Below are 8,217 nucleotides of genomic sequence, written 5' to 3' on the forward strand. Positions count from 1 at the left end.
AACTAGAAATTTTCAGCCCATCTAGATGGACAGAAAGTAAATTAGTGGTTGCCTGGAAATGAACAGGTGCCCTGGAGGGCCTAAAGAAGGGCAGGAGGCAGCTCTGAAGGTGAATCATTATCTTGATTCTTGTGGTGTGGTATGTGTAGATGGAGGCCCGATCTTCACAAAGTTGTGTGGCATAAATATGTGCAAATTTTAAATGAAAAGATCGCTTTATTGGGGACTCTTACAACTCGTTGCAATCCATACATCAATTGCATCAGGTGAATTTGGACATACGTTGCCTTCATTGTTTTCTAGACATTTGCTTTCTATTGAGCCCTTGGTATCAGATCCTCTCTCCCACCACATCCTCATAATTCCTTGATAGATTATAAATTGTTATTATTTTCATCTCTCACACCAACCGCTGTCTCCCTTTCCCCATGGTTTCTGTTGTTCTTCCCCCTGGAGAGGGGTGTATGGCTATGTGTCGATCATTGCGATCTGTTCCCCCTTTTTCCCTTCTTCTCCCCCCTTTCCCCCTACCCTTCTGGTATCGCTATTCCCTCTCCTGTTCTTGGATTCCGTGTGCCCTGAGCCCCCATCCCTAATCTATACTTGTGTATATGCTTTAGTCTAGTCGGAATTGAGAGGTAACACTGGGGTCATGATAGTGGGGGGTGAGGAAGCCTCAAGGAACCAGAGAAATATTGTGTGTCATTGATGTTTGACTGCATCCTGGTTGACTCATCCCTCCCTGTGTCCCCTCTGTGGGGAGATTGTTCCACTGTCTACAGGTGGGCTTTGGATCTCTGCTCCAACTCCCCTCGTTTTCAACAATATGTTTTTGTTTGTTTGTTATGTGTCTTCTGATGCCTACTACCCAGTCCCTATGACTCCTCATGATCGCACAGACACTGTGCTTCTTCCATGTGGGCTTGTTGCTTCTCTGCTGAATGGCCATTTGTTTAACTTCAAGCCGTTAAGACCCCAGACACTATATCTTTTTATAGCTTGGTACCATTTGCTCTCACCACATTTGCTTATGCACTAATTTTGTCTTCAGTGATTGTGTAGGGAGGGTGGACATCTCAGACTGCCGATTTGTTAGAGCAAAGTGTTCTTGTATTGAAGGTGGCTATGAGCAGAGACTTGAAGTCCGTCCACTACCTCAGTGTATTACCATATAAATATATGTACATAGGTCAATGCCTCTATTTAGTGGATTAATGTATTTACATATGGACACTGCTATATTTATAGCTCTATCCATTGCTTTGCTTCCTAGGTCCTTCCTCTGTTTCCTTTTACCTTCCTCCTGCCCCACCATCACTTTCCCCTTATTTCTGTTTCTTGCTTTCTCTTAGCTAGTTTGTTGTTGCACCAACACCCCCCACTCCGTTAACTCTAATACCCTAGTTGTTCCTTTGTCTATGGCACTGCCTGCTCACCACGCCCTTCCCTCACTGCCCTCACCCCCCAGGTCTCCCCGGATCTGTTGGTCCTGCTACTTTCTCCTCCGGCTTGCTTCTCATGCCGATCTTATTATATAGGTAGGCACACTGACTATGACATGTCCCAAACTAAAAAAAAAAAATAGAAAAGGAGAAGAAACAAGAAGAAAAAGAGAAGAAATATACAAAATCCCACATCTGTTTGCTGGCCTTCATGACTATCCGGGAGTTGCCCCTCCTGGCCTGGAGTCCCTTTTGGGGGGCTCCTCAGGGGCTTTGTAGATATGCGTTGCTCCAGTTGCTGGTCTGGTATGTTCCCTTCTTGGTTCGCCCTGCTGTGGGTGGTTGCAGACCACACTACCTCCCCTACGAGTGACCCCAGAATTGTCCTCTATTGCAGTCTGCTTCAGTAAGGGGCAACATGACAAGAGCTGTTGTGGGCCACACAGTCCCCTCTACATGCCATTAGCTCCCCATAGAGAGGTTGTCCTTCAGGCCTGGTGTGCCTGCAAGGGGTCCAGTCGGCTCTCTCTCTCTTCTTCCTTCCTGGTCTGCTTCTGTGTGAGTGTAGCATGCTGGCCCCTCTCCCCAACCTGTAGGTTTAATGCTGTTCTGTGTCACACCTATTTATAGGGAGGGGGTCAGTTTGGCTCTGGTTGGAGTCAGCCCTGTAGCTCTCCCTTTTCACGCATTCTTCCACGCAGCCAAGTTGCCCTCATGATTTGGTGCACCGTGATAGGGTCCCCATGCCAAATCCCAATTCTGTGGAGACAAAACTCTCTCCCCTGCATGGGTTAGTGCCCTGCCCCCCCCTCCACTCCCCCCCCCCCCCGTCAAATCAGTTATACCTCACTAATGCTGTGTAAAGTAAAATACACCGCAGGAAGTGCAGACAGTTCCAATGAATCACAGGCCATACAATGTCTCCCCCCGGTACAAAAAGACAGTTTAACAGGAGCTCTTCAACAGAGAGACCATTTAGAGGACATCTATTAGAGCAAATACGAATGCAAAGAAAAGAAACCACGTAAAATTCGGTATTGACAGTTTTATATGCAATCATGCCTGAACCAGACAAGGAAATGTGAAGAAAACCACAAGGTCTGTGAAAGGTAGTTTGGGCAACCAGTAGGTTTAAGTAAACAATTAAAGAATAAATTCCACTTTGAAAGACAGTGGTCAAATCCACTGATATAGTTAGTTCATGGTGAAATCCAGTAAAATTTTAGAGTTCTCAAACAATGTCTGCACCTCACAGTCCACACTGTCAGGGACCTAGGCACAGAAACAGGCGCCTCCAGAGAACTGCAGGCATCCCCATCCCTTCACCGGGTTGAAGAACTCAGTTTCAATGCAGGGGTGGGCATGTCTCACACATCACCACAGTGATTGTAAGCTGGGGATTGAGCTCCAGCAATCCCAAACTTATAAGAATTTACCACAGAGGGAAACAGCAGCACGCTTAGCCTTTATCTGGCCTAACTGTTGGAGAGGGAATGCCCCAAGTTAGCTTTCCAGTAAGACAATGTTCTCTTCAAGGGTAAATCTTACCAGTGTGAGCATGTCAACAAAACACAACCAAAACTATAGACACATAAGATATACATATGAGCGATGTAGTTTAGAATAGCATGAACCAAGGAAAAATGTTTAGGATTAAGAGCATCTTAGTCACTGACATTTGGAGCCACTGGCATTGTAAGATGACACCAGCAGCCCCTCCTGGGTTCCCCCACCCCCCTGTCAACTCTGTGAACAACACTCCCTTGACTCCCTGATCCTGGGCAGGGCAATGCTCATGAGAAGAGTAGAATTAGTCTTGGTTTTGAGAACAAAAGGTGACTTCTCTGTCCGCACTTGTCATTACCAAGGCCCCTACCTGAAACCTCTCCTCATCTGTGCTCCCCACCTCAAACACAAGCAGACATCTGACCCAAAGGATACAGTCTTCATTGTGTCAGGGCTCAATCTGGTGTCCCTGGGCTGGCCTGGACTCAGGCCAGCAGGGCCCGACCTCTCGTTTTCTTGCACACCTGCCTCTTCTCTCCCTTCTGACTTTCCAGAGGCCCCTTCTCACATTCCTTCTTCAGGGACAGAACACTCAGAGGAGGGGCTATGACTTTATTTTCATTACCACCCTGGATCGACCTTGTTGGGGTAAGCCCCAGTCTCTCAGTCTCTCCTCGATTGGGTGCTTATCAGAAGTCTGTCACTGGCCACACAGTGTATCTAGCTGAGGGCTCTGACCTTCGCTCACCAGTTACTGGTTATGCAGGTCATTTATTTCTGGTGTTTTTAGGACCTCTTATTGGTGTACTTATTCTGGGTCCATGTCTTTTGTTTCACTGTCTTATTTTGGCTCCCACTCTTATTTTGACACGGTGTCTTGTTATGATTTCTCATCTTATTTTTATTCTGTCTTATTATGATTCCCATCTTATTTTGATTCCCTGTCTCATTTTGGTTCCAGCTCCTGTTTTGACTTCTCTGATTTTTAAACTGCTTTTTACTCAGTATATGCATAGCAACCAACACATATCTTTGGTCTGCTTTCTGCCTTTGACGTTCTTAACAACATTGGAGAGGAATTATAGGACTCAGTAACCAAACTTTCATGAAGGGGCGTTTGACCTTCACCTGGAAGAACAACAGAATCTGTTTAGAAAGGCACTGGTTTAGGGGAGGTGGATGAGGACTTGGTGGGAAGGGGGTCTTTAAGAGAAAGGATGCCGACTGAGGGAGTTGTGCTATACTAGAAAAGGATTATAGGGAGGGGTTGGGGGTCACTGAGTTTGGCTGAGGTTCAATCACCTTCTCAGGATAGTTTACTTTGGCACTTGGTGGTTTCATAACTGTTCTTGGTGTTCATGATTTCTTGCTGACCTTCGTCATATTAAAGCCAACACAGGCCATCCCAGGGCTCTTGATCTCCACATATATATTCTCCTGGTAGGCAATTAGGAGCGAGGCCCTGCCGCTTTGCTTGGGCATCAGTTTCCACACCGAATAGTGATCCTTTCTCAACAGGCAGACCTTGTAGACAGAGCAGGTCCCCAAGACCTGCTTGCATTTGCAGTTACTGGACTGGTGGAGTTCACTATGTTCTACAACAGGTCCCAGTCTCCTAGGACATCCTTGTTGGTCTTTTCTTCCTTCTCTGCCTTTTAAATGACCGTTTTGTTTTCTTCCCTTCTGCGGATCAAGATGTCATCTTGCAATGGGTCTAGCCGTCAGACGTTAAAATTTAGTGTGTCAAATCTATGCTTGAAATGGTCTCTACATTCTGGTGGGATATATTCGGATTGGACTTTGGGCTCAGTTGGACTTGTTTTTATTTTCTTTAATGTCAGTCAGATTTTACATGGGAGGAATTGATGGTCTGTTCCACTGTCATCCTTTGGCTTTTGGTGACTGATAGTATTTAGAGTCACATTTTCCTTCCTACAGGAGCCCTGGTGGCATAGTGATTATGTATTGGGCTGCAAATCACAACTTCAGCAGTTCAAAACCACCAGCTGCTCTGTGGGAAAAGACAGGGGAATCTACTGCCATAAAGAGTTACAGGCTCAGGAACACACAGGGGCAGTCTACCTTTTCCTACAGTGTTGCTGTGGGTTGGCTTTAACTTGGTATCAGGGAGTTTTTGAGAGATTTACCTTTCTCACATATGTAGTCCATTTGATTCCTGTGTATTCTATTTGAACAGGCCCACTTGTGTGCTCACTGTTTATGTTGTTGGGAAAAGACATTTGTAATGAAGAAGTCATTTGTCTTGCAAAATTCTGTCATGGGATCTCCTGCATCACTTATCATCACCAAGGCCATATTTTTCAAATACCAATCCCTTTCTTTCTATTTTTTGACCAATCCCTTTCTGTTGCCAGGCAGCAATTACTTGTATATCCAATCACCATTGTATCTTGATTGCATGTCCGATCGATTCCAAAGTGGACAAGTTGGTAACATCGTCAAAGACTTCATCTTTGGCACTCATGCTTGATGTGTGAACTCGATCACGAGTCATATTAACTCATCTTCCTTGAAGGCATATGGATGCTATTCTATCAGTGACAGTCTATTATACCATAATCAATCTTGAAATGCTTTTTTTGAACATAAATTCAATACTATTTTTCAATTTGTTATCCTCAGCATAGCAGACACGATTCTTGTCTAGTTCAAAATGGCCAATGCCAGTCCATTTCAGGTCACTAAGACCTAGGATTATGCATCTTTATGCATTCCATCTGATTTTTGACAACTTCCAATTTTCTTTCATTCATACTCTGCACGTCTCATTTTCTGACTAATAATGGATGTCTGCATCTATTTCCTCTTGTTTTGAGTTGTGTCATACAGCATACGGAGGTCCTAAATATTTGAATATATCGACATGATTAAGGTTGACACTATTTTCAGATGGCAACTGTCTTCCAGTCATATTTTTAGTGCCTTCCAACTTGAGAGGCTCATTGTCTGGAATTAGCTCAGACAGTATATGTTGACTCCACCATGGACTCCTCAGAGAAGGAACATATCTGTCTCAGAGGAAGTACAACCAAAATATTCCTTACAAATGAGAATGTGCACATTTTGCTTCTCGTGTTTTAGACATGTCCCTGGAGAAGGACACCATGTCAGCAAAAAGAGAAAGACCCTGAATCACATAGACTGACACAGTGAGGTCAAACATAGAAAAGATTGCGAGATGGCACAGGACTGGGCAATGTTTTGTTCTATTGTACATAGTTACTGTGAGTTAGAACCAACTTGATGACATCGAACAACATATATTAATGTCACTACCAGTTATCTAGAACACATAATGTTTGCAGATAACTGGAGGCCACTGACCCAGTACTTTAATAAGGTAAGCAGAAAGAAAATACAGACACATCCACAGCATTTCTACATAGCAGCAATGATACCAAAAAAGGCATAAAACCATCAAAATTTGCTGAAAGCTGAGAAATAGAAATGAAGGCTAAAAAAACTTCCGGGTGAGTAGAAATAATGGTTTCCATTAGTGCATTTACAGTTTGATCCTGGATGGGAAGAAATCAGTTAATTAAATAAAAATGTTTAGGCAATTTTTATTAAATTGGGCAAAATGCTGTGACAGTTCATTTGCATTTAAAGCTAAGGCTAGTCATAGAAAATCCGTCTTCGAAAACACATTAATGAGGAAATATATTAGGTATGCTAAATTATTATATAAAACTATAAAATACAGCAGCAATTACTACCATCCTGAGATAATTTTTAAACCTGAAACAAAAAATATCCCCTGAAGTCTTCTTGAAACTGAACAACAGTATAGCCTAACTAGTAAAAATGGCCTTGCCTTGTCCACTGTTGAAATCCCTCTGTATGGTGTTAAATGAACAACAGCAACTGAAAGGATTAACCTGGAGCCTGAGGGGCCAGTGAGATTCTGTCCATGACAGGAGAACATTTCAGATGAAGAGGAAACAGAAAACACAAGGAGGGCGGAAGATAGGTGATGGTCCATTGAGGGAACTGCAATGGATGAGTTGAAGTAAAATGTGTACGAATCATTGAATGTACAACTGATGATCTACTCTGTAAACGTTCCCTCTATTCATGATAAAAAGTTTTATCAGACAAAAAGAATGAGGGTGGGGATGGCTACACAATTGGAAGAATGAAATCCATGCCACTTAAAGGCACACATACAACACCTTGACTTGGTAGACACTTTGCTGCGTACAGTCTCAAGAACAAAATAGCCCTTAAAAGTAAAATTAAATAAATAAGTAACAGAAATGGGAAAAATAAATTGCTAAAATGAATATTTGGCAAATTCTACAGCTTCAACTTAGTTATCTCTACGTACACAAACACACACACAATGCTTTGAAAAGTTCATGGAAGAATGGAATTTAAAAATAATGTATTTTTTGTACAAACTTTTTGAAGCTCCTTGTATGTATATAATATGAATTCATATATGAATATATAAATGCATTCCACATGAATAAATAAAACATGCAGCATACATTTCTACTAACAAAACTATATGTATGCTATTTATATTGTCTATTGTTGTGAAGGAAAAATAATAAGAGAATATTCATTTACCATGGTCTCATATTTGTGAGGACAAAAAGAAAAATGCAATTTTCTGTATGGGTGTTTCTGTGCACTTGAAATTGAGGGAGAAGAAATGGTGACATGATGACAGATGGCGGAAGTGATGATTTGACCAGCGTGCTTGGTTTGGTGTGGTTGTTCACGTGTACAGTGTGGAGAGCAGAACGATGGCCACTACCGAGAGACCCCGTGCGCCTGACGTGCTGGAGGAATGTCTGGATTGTGATAAGAGATGTAACAGCCCCCAAGAAACGTAAGGGGGGGAAGAATCAAATAGAGTGAACACAAGCACTGAAATGAAGGAACTGAAGAAAGCATTCGTGAGCTGAAAGGAAAAGCCACAGAGTTGCCTGATCTGTACAACAGAGTAATCAGACTCCAAAGGAATAAGCAGAGCCCCAGGATCAGAACAAGCACTTCTATCACCTGTGTGTGTCACTGGAATCCTGGAAGGAGAAGAAAAACCTTGAAAGAAAAATGATGCGCAATGTTTCAATTTTTTCAAAATAAAGCTCTCAATTTACGCAGGTAAACAAGCTCCCAGTAAGATACACACGGCCATGCAGTTTGTTCTGACTCAAAGTGACCCCATAGGACCTAGTGTAAGGGCCCTGGTTCCTTTCCCAGGTCTTAGATCCCTAAGGGAGCAGAAAGTCCCATATTT

The sequence above is a fragment of the Tenrec ecaudatus genome, chromosome X, assembly GCF_050624435.1.
Source record: "Tenrec ecaudatus isolate mTenEca1 chromosome X, mTenEca1.hap1, whole genome shotgun sequence".
NCBI lineage: Eukaryota > Metazoa > Chordata > Mammalia > Afrosoricida > Tenrecidae > Tenrec > Tenrec ecaudatus.